Source organism: Castanea sativa, chromosome 8 (assembly GCF_040712315.1).
Source record: "Castanea sativa cultivar Marrone di Chiusa Pesio chromosome 8, ASM4071231v1".
Taxonomy (NCBI): domain Eukaryota; kingdom Viridiplantae; phylum Streptophyta; class Magnoliopsida; order Fagales; family Fagaceae; genus Castanea; species Castanea sativa.
The window spans coordinates 41700267-41714692 of NC_134020.1; the positions used below are offsets into that span (position 1 = coordinate 41700267).

At 35.6% G+C, this 14426-nt stretch overlaps 1 pseudogene; it reads left to right on the plus strand.

Moving 5' to 3' along the window:
- Nucleotides 1-9411, plus strand: part of LOC142608438 (putative laccase-9) — a 30294-nt pseudogene extending 20883 nt beyond the window's left edge.
- Nucleotides 9412-14426: the final 5015 nt, after the last annotated feature.

Here is a 14426-nt window from a genome sequence, read left to right on the forward strand (position 1 = left end):
TCATCATCATCTCCATCGGCATGAACATCATCATCCTCTACATGTGTAGAATACTCATATTGAGCATCCGGAATCGCAACTTGTAAGCTTGTGGTTGTTTGTTGGATATCCTCTTGCCATACTGCACGCGGCTCCAACTGTATGTACAACTCAATGTTACTTACTTCAGCTATACTCTCCAACTTGTCAAACATGATCTTCACATGTTTGTCTTTTTCTATCAGCATATACTTGTAATTAATCTGGTGCTTCATGATTTCATTTGGCATACGATAAGTAATTTGCATGTTGTACGCATCAGGATTCTTACACAACTCTTCCATGACAAATATCTTCAATTCATCAAGAGTTTTCAACCTACGATCAACTTCGGCATAATAGGTTTTCATACCCGGCCCCTCAAATGGCAATCCCTTGTTCGCATTGGGATTCTTAAGCGGACCACCATGGTATATGATTATAACAATATCAGGCATTGTGAACCTGTTCAAGTCAAGTCCTATGTTATTTAAATCACATAGTCGTAAAGTGAGGGAAAAAAGTAATGCAATCTTACCAATGAACATATTCAAGCCAGGTTATAGAGTGCCCATTAATATCTAAAGGCCAAGACGTAAACTTTCTAATCCTAGTGGATGGAGAGACGGAATTATCTATTACTCCATTGTATGGTGACCTATAATGCCTAAAAGGGTTCTGAAAGAACTAGGTGGGTAGAGGAGCATGATTACATACCCATTCACTACATTCATTCACTACCCATTTCATACCCAAACCAATGATAAATAAAGTCAAAAAAACTTGAAAGATCATGATAAAAATAAAAGCCTAGAAATGATGAATAAAATTTTGATAATTACATACTCATTCCCATTCATTACATTCATTCACTACCCATTTCATACCCAAACCAATGATAAATAATGTCAAAGAAATTTGTAAGATCATGATAAAAAAAATAAAATGATGAATAAAATTTTGATAACAAAAACTATACAAATAAATACTCAAAAAATTAACACTAACAAAACAAAGTTCTATAATTCACAATATTGATAAATTAACTAAGTTATGTTAACTATCTACAAAATAAATGGTAAAACTCTTTAACCCACACCCATAGACAACATACCCAACTACAATGACAATCAAATTATGCAAACCCTTACCTTAGATATGAATTTGCTGAGAGGGAAGAGCAGTGAGAGTGGACAATGTGGTTTTGTGAGAGTGAGTGGTGTGAGAGAGTTATGGTGTGAGAGAGTTATGGGTGAGTGAGAGTTAGTGAGGGTGAGAGAGTTAGTGAGGCTGAGAGCTCTGTTTTAGGTTTTCTCTGTGTGTTACTGAGGGTGTGAGTCTCTGTGAGAGTTAATGCCACGGGCTGAGTTTTAAATAAACAGTCCAGAGGAAATCGAGTCTATAAGACTCGATTTACTTCCATAAAACTCGAGTCTTTAAGAGTCGAGTTCCATGCGTATAAAAAACATAACTTAAAATAAGATATAGTAAAACTCGAGTTTTATAAACTCGAGTTTAATAAGACTTAAAACGAGTTTTAGAAACTCGAGATCCAGGTGGCATTTTGTCCACCTCGGCAAGCCCAAAGCGAGCATAAAGCGAGTTTTTGAGACTCGATTTATTATGTAAATCTCGAGTTTCAAAAACTCGAGTTGCTATTTTCCTTTATAGTTTCAAACAATGCCTAACTTACTATATTCATGCCATCCACACCGCTAATCTGCACATTCCCCCTCAATATATATGTTCAAATTTGGAAGGTTGTGTTTCTCATATCAGTGTCCATTTCTGGTTGCAGATGAAGGAGACGAATTTTACCAGGCTATGTAGCACCAAGAGCATGCTGACAGTAAATGGTCAGTTCCCGGGGCCAGTCCTTCGTGTTCAAAAAGGTGACACAACATTTGTCACCGTTCAAAATAACGGAAAATATGGCGTGACAATTCACTGGTAAATGATCAATCTCTCTCTCTGTCTCTCTCTCTCTCTCTCTCTCATGGTTGACCGTGTCATTACACACAGTATTTCTTATTTACCTCTACGTGGTATGTGTTATGTTTGCCGTGGGTTGGGTTTTGCTTGGTGGAGACCGTGGGTTGCGTTTTTTTTTGGTGTTCAATGTTAATGGTAAATTGTGGGTTGCTAGTGGTGGTGGTGGTGTCAAGTGTGTAGTGCAGCAATGGTGGGCTGGTACTAGCGGTGGTGGTGTCAGAAGATTTGTGGCGGTTCTCTTTTGTTATGGCGGTGGGTGGGTTGATGATGATGATGGGGAGGAATTTAATATATTATTTTAATGTGTTGTAAATGTTATTTTAATGTATAGAATTGAAGTATAAAACATCTGATAAATGGGATGTTGTAAAATGATGTGGTAAAATAATAAAGTAGGGTTTTGGTGCTGCAAAATGGCATTTTTTTTGCAACATCTGCTACGGATGCTCTTAGAACTATTAGTTTACATTCTACTATATGTATAATTTCTGGCAGTGCATCAACAACAAGAGTCTGGTATTGTCTTTTCTAAGCACACCTCCAACCAACACCGCAGAGCCATCAAAGACATATTGCAGGTCAAAGAACTAAAAAAGGATTCTGTTTATCTTGGTGCACCCCTTTTTCCTCTCTGGAGCTCCATCTTCATATTTTTCCTACCTCCAAGAGAAACTTGAAGCTAAACTCATGGGGTGGAGAAGTAAATGCTTGTCTTGGGCTGGTAGGAGCACCCTCATCACTTCGGTGGCTCAATCCTTACCTACATACACTACGTCCACTTTCAATGTTCCTAACAAAGTTTGTGATAAACTTGACTCTATCACTAGGAGGTTTTGGTGGAAGCCCAAGGAACAAGAAGGCAAGTTCCTTGCTTGGAGAGCCTGGGACAAACTCTATTTTCCAAAGAGAGTGGGCGGTCTTGGGTTTAAGAAAGCCAAGGATATAAACAATGCACTCCTTGCAAAGATTTCTTGGATGATTGCGTCGAAGCGTGATAGCCTCTGTATGCAAATTCTGCAAGCAAGGTACAAAGTCAAACATGACTGGCTAAGAACTGATCCCCCTAAGTCAGCCTCCCCAATCTGGAAAGCCATTGAAAAGGCCAAACACATTGTCATCAAAGGTGCTTATTATGCTATTGGAGATGGGGCTTTTGTGGATGTTTGGCAAGACCCCTGGGTCCCTTGGATTCATGGATTCATACCGAGCCCAAGGGACGAAGCTGTTCCCCAACTTCCTATTAAGGTGTCCCAGCTCATCCACCACGAGCTGCATTGTTGGAAGGCCGACCTGATCCACCAGATGTTTGACAATCCTTCTACTAAAGCTATCCTAGCTATCTCGGTCCCTCTAACGTCCAAAGTAGATGAGTTATTTTGGGTGTTACACTCGAAGGGAGTTTTCTCAGTAAAATCAGCTTACCTTGCTTCAAACCCCTAGTTCAACACGCTAGTAAGCTCAAACGTGAACTGGAAGAAGCTTTGGAGCATAAAATCCCCAGAGAGGTTAAAGATGTTCCTTTGGAGGTTATGTGTCAATGCCCTCCCCATCAGAGATAACCTAATCAAGCACATGAACATTGCCGATACAACTTGTGTGCTCTGTAACGAGTCTGAAGAGAACCCTTTCCACCTCTTCCTTCGCTGCCCTGTGGCCAAAGCCCTATGGTTTTCAGCGTGCTGGGGTTTTAAAGCCAAGGAAGTCACTGTAGTGACATCAGAAGACGTTGTCAACATTGCACTCAACCCACCTAATGCTCTCTACAATGTCGGAGAACAATGGAAGGTCTCTCTAACCATGGTCGTAACCTTAGAGGAAATCTGGTATCTCTGTAACTCTGTGCCGCACTCAAATTCTCCTTTGGACCTGCCTGTTTTTGTTCAGCTGATTCAGAGAAGATGCCAAGAATATATGGCGGTATGCCCCATTTCCCCTACCCAACCGGTGCCTCATGAGCCGTCATGCTGGACTCCACCACCACAGGGCTGTATAAAGTTCAACATTGATGCGGCCTTATCCGGCTCCAAGGCAGCCGTAGTAGTTGTTGCAAGGGAGTGTTCCGGCCACATTTGTGGTGTTTAGGCCAAAACCATCTCCATCCGTTCACCACTCCAAGCTGAAGCTGAAGCGATTCTATAGGCTGTCCAGATTTCTTTAAAGGAAGGTTGGACCTATGTTTCTATTAAAGGGGACTCTAAGACTTGTATGGACTCTCTTTCTCCTCTTAAGGCTGAGATGGAGTGGTCCATTCGAACCACCATCTCCAACGTGGCTGAGTTAGCGAAGTCTTTGTCTAGTTGTTCGTTTGTTTGGGTTAGGAGGTGTTGTAATGCTGCAGCACATGTAGCTTCCAAATTTGCTTTAAGTTCTTATTTGTCTTTCATTTTCTCCAAGGATTATCTTCTCCCAGCGATTTTTGCTATTTGTAAGGAAGAGTCTCAACTTTGTTCCTCGTTTTTTTTCCAGCATTAGATTGAAGCTTATCAAAAAAAAAAAATGTGTAATTTCAAGATGATGGCTAAAAGTGAACATATATCATAACTCTAATGGATCTGGTACATAGGATCTTTGCCCTAATTTCATGGGTTGCTTTGTCCAATAAATCAATGGGTTTTAATTAGTTTTAGAGTTTAGATTAATATAATTTAGTATTATTTGTAACTTTAAAAACTATATTTAAACAATGGTAAAATACAGTTAACACTGTTGAAACTTAGGCCAATGTCAACTAGGTCCAAAATTTTTCAAAACTAACCAACTTAATCCCTAACTATTGAAAGAAAAAGGAGAAAAATGAGTAACAGACCTAAAGGTTTAGGGTCCGTTTGGTTGGGAGGATAGAAAATGGAGAGAGGATGAAAAAGTGGAAGGATAGAAAAGATTTTAATTTCCCTCATTTGTATTTGGTTTGGAGGGTGAAAAAGTAAAAGGATGGAAAAGTTTTTTGTTTGTTTGAAAATAAAGTGTGTATAAATTTACCATTATGTCCCTATTAAATAAAACAGAAAGGAATACATTATACTTTTAAAAAATTGAGTATAGATGGACACTTCATTAAAGTAAAAAATAAAAAGCATAAAAAATTAACTCAAAACTATTTTCTAGAAAAAGAAAAAGGAATAAAAACAAAAGCCAACCAAAATTAATGAGAAAATAAACATATGAGCACTAAAAACAAAGGAAAAATATGAAGAAAGCTAACACGTCCAGACAAAATCAAAGAAAGAGAAGAAAAAAAAAAGAAAAAAAGCTAGGCACGTTAGTAAATAGAGAAAGAAAAAAATCAAAGGAAAAAAAAACCAACACGTTGGAAGCCAAGTCCAATGTGAGGAGTATTTTTGGAAGCTCATTTCATGAGTTTCTCCCTTATAGTTTTCTTCCCATTTTGGAGAGAAATTTTTTTGGTGGGTTTAGGAAGAAAACACCTAGGTTCCACCATTTATTTTCCTTCCTCCCCACCCAACCAAACACATTTCAAAAAAGTTTTCTTTCCAATTTCCTCTCCAAAGTTTCCCATTCTTCATATTTCACTTCCAAACAAACACACTCTTAGGGACCAAATTGGTCAGTTTTGAAAAAATTTAGATCTAGCTGTATTAGACCAAATCTTAAGGTGTAAACTATATTTTTCCAAAAACAAAAAACATATATTAAAAATAGTGAGGTGGGAAAATGCGATTTTAAAAAATAACATGCCAAAGGTAAACAAAAAGTCAAAATACATTCATTTTATAAATATTTAAATGTATAAAAATAGTGAATAACCTCATGCATGATGTCCAAAATGAAATTGGGTCGGAGATTAGTATTTTTTTTTTTGGAACTATAGTAATTAACACTTGTGATCCTATTGCTTTATCCGTTAGATCTTTAAAGAATTTATTGAATGATACAATTATATGGAATAAAACTCATAAAGCTGATGAACACTTCTTTTTTATTTCTGAAAACAGGCATGGAGTTAAGCAGCCGAGAAATCCATGGTCAGATGGTCCTGAAATATTACCCAATTTCCAAAAAAACCAGGGAAAAAAATTCACTTATGAGGTTGTATTTTCTAAAGAAGAAGGAACACTTTGATGGCAGGCCCATAGTGACTGGTCGCGTGCAACAATTCACGGTGCAATTGTTATCTCTTCTAAAAAGGGAACCGCTTATCCATTTCCAAAGCCCTATGCTAAAGAAGTAATTATATTGGGTATAATTTAGTAATGGCTAGTGGCCATAACTTAATTTTCAGAGAGGATATAATGGCATATATATATACCATATAATTGGGAAGATTGCAAAAGATTAACTGGAAATTAAATGTATGCTAAGTTTGTACTTATAAATCTAAATCTTCCTTTTTATACATTGCAGCGGAATGGTACAAGGGAGATCTGAAGGAAATAATCGATGAGGCTACAGTAACTGGTGCTGATCCAAATACATCAGATGCCCACACTCTTAATGGTCAACCAGGATATCCAAACAATTGCTCTATTGGTATGAATTTCTTTCCAAATTTATCTTAGGGAAAAAATGTTTTCTAAAAAATAAAAAATGTTTTATAAAAGAGCTTTGATTGATTTGCATCAAATCATAGCCACATTAGTACGTTTGGGAATAACTTATTTGCATAGTGTATATAGTTTTTGGTAAATTTTAAATTAAATGTGTGACAAAAAACTAAAACTTTGATAATTTGCAAGAGAAACTAAGACAAAAAGCAAAAACAAATAAGTAGGGGGCCAATTGCACACTGGCTCTATATCCATATTCTTTTATATCATGTATAAAATACGGATAACTAGAAACAAAGTGTAAACATTGTGTGAAACACTTTACATCCAGGTGTTAGCAACAATAATTTCTCTTATTAAAAAAATAAATGCTCTCGTAAATGCTTTTTCTTCCATCATTTAGGGGAAAGCAAAAACAATACCTACCACTGATAGTTAGAAAACGTTGAATATGGTTTTTAAGAGTTGGGTTCAAAACACATTACTCAAAATATTTTATTGGATACCAATTTTGACAAAGCTATAGTTGAATTACATTTTTTTTCTTACTTATACTTTATATATTTGCTAAATTTTTAAAGAAATGGAAATCACTAACTATGTCATATATCAAATATTTTAATTTTTATATTTTTATATTTTAAAATTAAGTGTAAAAAATACGTTCCTTAATCAAATAGTCAATAAAATTTGATTTATATGAAATATGATATGCAGTGTTAAGAATATTGGAATGGGAATATATAAAGGTTAGATTTTCAAAACTTTTTTCCAATAAAAAGTTATTAACTTGTCTAATATTACTTAAAGTTATACCAGTTATAACTCCATCTTAACCCCTTATTTAATTAAACTACAATTAATTGATCATATTTTCATGCTTCAGCAACAACATATCGTCTACCAGTTATTCAAGGAAAGACCTATCTTCTCCGCCTCATCAACGCCACCATGAATGAAGAAATGTTCTTCGCCATTGCAAATCACAAGCTCACAGTTGTTGCGCAAGATGCTTCATACTTAAAACCCATAAACACTAGCTACGTCATGATAACTCCAGGACAAACAATTGACATTTTGTTCACAGCAAACCAGTCTCCAAGCCATTATTACATAGCTGCTCGTCCTTTCTTTGACTCTAATACTCCATTCGACAATTCTACCACTACAGCAATTCTTCAGTATGTAGGCAATTATACTCCTCCATCCTCTCCTTCCTTTCCAACCCTTCCTAATATTACTGCCAAGTCTGCTGCTGACAACTTCACAACTCGCATAAGAGCTTTGGCGAGCAAAGATCACCCAATTAGTGTCCCAACTGGAGTTGATGAACGGATATTTATCACAGTTTCTGTAAATCAATTAACTTGCGATAAAGCTTCGCGTGGGGGTCCAAATAATTCCACTTTAGCAGCTAGCTTAAACAACATAAGCTTTTCGACCCCAGAAATTGATATACTACAAGCATACTACAGGTTGGTACTGCTATCCTTATGTTGTTAGTATTAATTTGTGGGTAAAACTTAAAAGACAGTATATATCTTAGGTGTAGTATCACTATATTAGATTTTTCAAGTATTAAAATGAATTGTTTTTGGAAATGATTACATTGTTTAAATGATCAATGGAACAAGATATTTGAATTTAATTGGAGAACTTAATATAATATACTAAAGTTTTCCCCTTAATTTGGTAGTTGTGCTTATAACAAGAAACAATGTTTACAAAAAATTTTGGCATATAATATTCTTTTGAAGAAAAATTCACAATTATTAATATTGTCTAATATGATTGATACATAATATAAAAAAAATTAAAAAAAACATGTGTCAATGGTGGACAAAGTGAAAGTAATTATGTAAACAGTTGTGAAAAATGTTATATTCAAATATTGCTTCAATTTTATTGTATCTTCAAAGTCATTTTACAGGAATCTATCCAACATTTATGAAAGTAATTTTCCAAATCTGCCACCTTCTCTTTTTAACTTCACGGGAGTTTCAAATGATGAATTACTACTCCCAAGCACAGGAACAAAGGCAAAAATCATAGAGTATGGTAAAAGGGTGAAGATAGTGTTCCAAGGAACTAGTATTGAGAATCCAGATACTCGTCCTATGCATTTGCATGGTTTTAGCTCCTATTTTCTTGGGAAAGGTTATGGGAACTTCAACAAAACCACTTCCCCCAAGACTTATAACTTGATGGATCCACTAGAAGTCAATACCTTTGGAGTTCCTAAGAGTGGATGGGCTACTATTAGATTTGTTGCTAATAATCCCGGTACTCTCTCTCTCTCTCTCTCTCTCTCTGAATGATAAATGTATCTGCATATGATGATAATACATCAATGCGCTTATGACCACATCATTTTTGTAAAAAATTTCCATAAAGTGGTCGACTATCAGTAATTAGACAATCACTTCCACGTAAATTTACTCATTTTTTTTTATTCATTAATCACAATTGACCAATTTAGAATTGTGACAGCTTTATTGTGGCACAAAACCCATGTCCCTAAACTTTCTCTGAGTGTGTGTTTGGCAAAATTATTTTTGCCAACTTATTTTATTATTCAACTTATTTTTGTTACAATTCATGGGTCCCATTGCACTTTTTGGTACTATTTATGAGTTCTACTATACTATTTCAGCTAATTTTTACCTTTATTTATAATAATTTTAGCAAAAAAAAATTCAATTTCAACAAAATAAACAGATTCCAAACGGGCACTTATTACTGACATTTATAATATTCTTTAGGAGTATGGTATATGCATTGTCATTTGGAAAGGCATGCAAGCTGGGGTATGAACACCGTCATCATAGTGAAGAATGGGACCACCAGTGCAACAAGCATTCGACCACCCTCGAGTAATTTGCCTACAGTTGCTTGAGAGCAATATTGAAGCGGCCTCGAAGCTCATAATAAAAGGTTGGACGGGGAATCTGAGCCCGCTTGGGAAAGCAGCCTTGTAGAAGCATACCTCCCCGGGAGAGAAATGGTAGGCCCGTTTCTCCTCGTAGGGGAGACGAACCCTAACCCTCTCAGGGAACTGGAATCTTTCTCTAAATCTAGAAAGCGTTTTGGCATCCATGCCACACGCCTCCTCGAGAGCGTGAAAGGCCTTAATTTGCCGCTTGCCAGAAGCAGTGGTGTCCTCTTCCATCTCCATGGGATCGTCGCTAGACGACAACCCCATCTCGAGGTCACTAGATCTCACCTCTGACATGCTCTTCGCTCACCAGTTAGATTCTCGAACCAATCTATTGATTGACGCAGTAAGGGGAATAAGTCAACCAACACTACAGTCAGGCTATTACCCTCAAAAACAAAGTTTTCTACTAAGGGGGAGAAGGAACAGGATGCACCTAAAGAAGCCCCCAAACGCACAAAAAGAAACGAAACTAAAGGGCAAGCTATCCTAACCTCAGAACCACTAACCATGGAAACCCAAAGAACCAAAGAAGAGGGGAAAAAATCCTAAAACCCATACCATTTATCAAAACCCTGGAAAACCCAAAGCAACCAGAAACCCGTCCAATTCATCAAAACCCAAAACAGAAAAGAAAATCTGAAATCTACACAATTTATCTACGAAATGAAAAAAAAAGGGGGGTAGAGGGAAAAATGACATACCTCAAAGGAAGCAACCACAGAAAAAGAAAGCTTGAGAAAATCGCAGCTTGGAGAAGAAGCACAAAATCGCAGCTTGGAGAAGAAGAAGTACAGAGCAATGATAGTGAAAAAGTGAGAGAAAATGAGAAAATAAAGGAAGTTTAAAAACAAGGCACAAAAAACTGAAAAACCAGCGGGAAACTCGAAGTTCACACAAGTGGGGCATTAACTCCACCAATCAGGGCAAGTGACGTGGCCACAATGTGCACAGCACCACCACTATGCATTAAATGCAGAACATAATCCCAATAGTCGTGTCTAGGCAGAAAACCTTTCACCTTCTGGTGGTGGTCCTAACATGCATTGACGACCACAGAACCTGAAGGGGCATCTAATGGGACCAACGAACTCTCTTGCCTAGACGACCTCCTTAAGAAAGATCGTCTACCTTCCCTCGACATGGATGAACACAGACAAATCATTAATAAGAAGTTTTAATCCCTCAATAAGTTACCAATTAGTTGTCATACCGTTAGAAGCTCATCAACACTCACATTAATGAGCCCTGAAGCATTACAAATAGAGGCAATAAAGCCACAATTAAAGCCCCAATGGCTAGAAATAGGAAGCTATTTATACAAGTCCACCTCCACCAAGACCAAACCAGGTACATATACTTAACTAAATTATATTCCAACTTACCTTATTTTGATATTCTGAGCTCTCTTATTTCCTAAAAGGCTTCCATTACTGAGTTTATTATCAGAGGCCCTGTGGCAAGCACCACACTGATGACCATCTGAGAAGAGCTTTCCCCTCATATCTTGCAGGCTCAGTGACGAGGATTTGACGCTGTCTGGACGAACTTACATAGATGACGATTTTGACATCATCAGTTTTTATCAACTATCAAGTCACTCATCTTACTTTTTTTGAAAAGACAAGAATTGAAGAGAGGGGTACTCTGGATCTATTTACGTATGAGAATTTTATAGGCAACAAACTATTGCAAAACAAATTTCACTTAGGTGTAATTCTTTTTTGCCGCCACCATTAAGAAAAAATTCAAGTTTGAATTGGTGCCAATAAAACTCTTGACTTAGAGCAGATATAATTTATCTTTTAGAAGTATTGAGTTTTTAAATTTTGATTAAAAAAGATAAACTAGAATTTGTATTTGAAGTACTCCAAAATTGCTTCGAGCCAATACCCAATAGTTATTGTATTGTGATAGTTGTAGATTTTTCAAATTTGATTAAGAGGATAAGTTACAATTTGTGCTGTGTAATTTCAAAAATGCTAATACTCGTAAGGAGCATATTTTTGTGGCTATAATTTCAGATTCAATATTCCAATTTTTTGATAAATTTATTTAAGGGTAGTTTTGTAAAGTTATACATTTTTTTTAAGGCAGACAAGACAATAAATGATGTTCCCTTAAAAAGTTTGATTTTTTAAACAATACAATCAAATTGGGCCAAAGGAAGTAATAAATAAATAAAACAATCCTTTGGAGTTTTATAAACTCAGTATTAACTTACAATGAAATTGCAGAATGTATAATGAATGGAAGTAGTGGAGATGTAGCTAACAATCAATATCATTACTACAAGGTATATATGTTGTTTCGTGTTCATAATAAATTTTCATGTTCACGATAAAATTGGTAGGAAAACCACTGATATTAATTAGCAACTAATTGCCAAGAGTCTTGTGGCACAATTGCATAGTGTGGTTTCCAATTACTAGTTTTTTTGTATATGGAACCCTTCAAAAATGCTTTGTCCCTTCTAAAGTAGGAAAAACAAAAAACAAAAAACAAAAAGCTATCCAAGAAAAACAGCTTTGACAGCAAGAAAAAAGGAAAATAGTTACACAGTAATACAACATTTGAATTCTTTGAAGATTAAAGAACAAAAAGGATGGATTCTTTTTTTTTTTTAAGCAATCAAGGTGGTGAAAGGCGTATACAAGTTTATTGGTGTATTGATATAATCATATTTTAAAGAATCAAATTAGATATCAAAACTTTATATATTTAGATTAGTCTTTTTTTATTGTTTTTTTTTTTTTGAAGCCTTCTTTTGCTTTGATTGTTAGTAAGTGTTAACTATGAATGGGTTATTTTTGTTTCATTATTTTAGTGAAATGAAATGTGAGTGTGTGTATATATATATATATATATATTTGTAGTAAATTAAAATTATGGAGAATCAAGAGCATAATAATGAGCCTAAATTGAATTCTAAACTCTTTCTCAAAAAAAAAATTGAATTCTAAACTAGTTCGTATCAAGGTAGATTTTACAAACCTTTCTACAATCCCTCTTTTAGAATAAAAATTTCGGAAAAAGGTGAAAAAAAGATCAAGAGCTATTGAGAAAAATAAACTAAGTACGAAAATTATAGTTATTTACACTTGTTTGTTTATTTGTTGTCATAATATTGATTTTTTTTAGGTTTTGTTTATTTAAATATGGTCTTTAATTCTTGTTTATATATTAGCCCCTAAGTAGCAGTTAATTTTTGTGTTTTGGCTTTTCTACATTTTTAGGGCCCGATTATGTTTGTCATATGCTTTTTTCTAAATACTTAGCATGTCTAACCAAATACTAGATAATCACAATATACGAAATTAAGAACTTTACATTTAAGATTTTTCTAACAATTTATATACATTGTGATTATATATTGCAGAAAGATGTTCAGATTCTGAAAAAGATGAATTTAAATGCATACAGATTCTCAATCTCATGGTCTTAAGTACTACCAAGTAATATTATCCGTTTTCATAATCCATAAAAGGTTAGAACCATACAATGAAAAGGACACAAAAAGGGTACCATCAAGTACACGTATTAGGTTGTAGTGATTGACTATTGTTTTGTGACTATATCATGTTCCCAACAATCTCATTTTTGGGACTAACTTCAGAAGGAAAACTAAGTGGTGGTGTGAATCGGGAAGGAATTGAGTATTAAAATTCCAAAATATCATCAACTTGGTATAAATAAACTTGGCAATTTAATTTTTATTTGCCTCTGTATTTCACTTGGTATGAAGAAAAAATCTATTTGCAGCAAACAAGCATTGGTTATAGACATTTGTTATAGATTCAATATACAACAGAATATCCATAATTAATTTGAATGGTCAGGACTTGTTTATTATAGACTCAATACCACAGCAGAACCATTAGCACATACATATGGGGAAAATATTTCTCACAAACTGTTGGAGGGGGGTTGATAAAACAATATGCTTGTGTGCTTGATAAAATAGAGAGCTCATGGGCCCATTACCGAGAAGAAAGAAAAGTATACAGGATGCAATGGAATACACCCGGCCCATAAGCCGCAGCAGCGGGGCTTACCGAAGATCCAGAGAAGAGGTTTGACCTTGGCAACAAAGGAGGGAGGTTGGGGAAGCCTCCCAAGGATACCCCGTGTTAGGTTCTAAGAATTTAGGATCTAAATGTATTAGAACTTTAATGTGTAATGTTGGCAAACCATGATCAAAACTTAGAGTCTAGTTTTAAGCTGCTCAAAGTGTGTTTATTATAAAGTTGGAATTGAGTGTATTGCAGAATTTATTGTACTAAATCTGCAAGGCTCGATCAATTGAAGATTAGTCTTGATCGATTGAAGCTCGTGCAGATTGTTTTTCTGCAGAATTTTCCAACTCAGCCCAAGCCCGTTTGACGTGTAGGATTTTATGTTTTATGTCTCATATAAAAAGAAAAACCTTAGCCACGTTTTCGAGGTTGTTGATATGTTGTATGTGTGAATCTCTCGTGAGATCTAGAGGTGTTTACCTTTGATGGGCCAAAAACGTATTGACCTATTGTGATGGATTAATTGATTGATTAGCCAAGTTAATTAATTAAACCAATTAGCATGCAAAACGCGTGGTAGCACAAACAAATCACCAATAAACTAAAGTGCAGCGGAAAATAAATTTGATACTGTGATTTGTTTACGAATGGGGAAAACCTCCAAGAAAAAACCTCACCGGGTGATTTTAAGGTCACCACTCCCGAGAATCTACTATTATCAAAACAAGCGGTTACAAGTAAAGGAATCCCAGTACCTTTTACCAACCTACAGTTGAACCCTTACCCCAATACCCAATTGGACTTGTTCTATAGTGACAATCTCTCTTTTTAATGCATGGCTCCCAATACGTGACTAACCAATCTGATGCGCAGATCCCAGTACGCGACTTACTCATTTGCACGAATCACAGTACGTGACTAACTCCACAGCAATCATTTGATTGTTGTAGTTGATTTGCA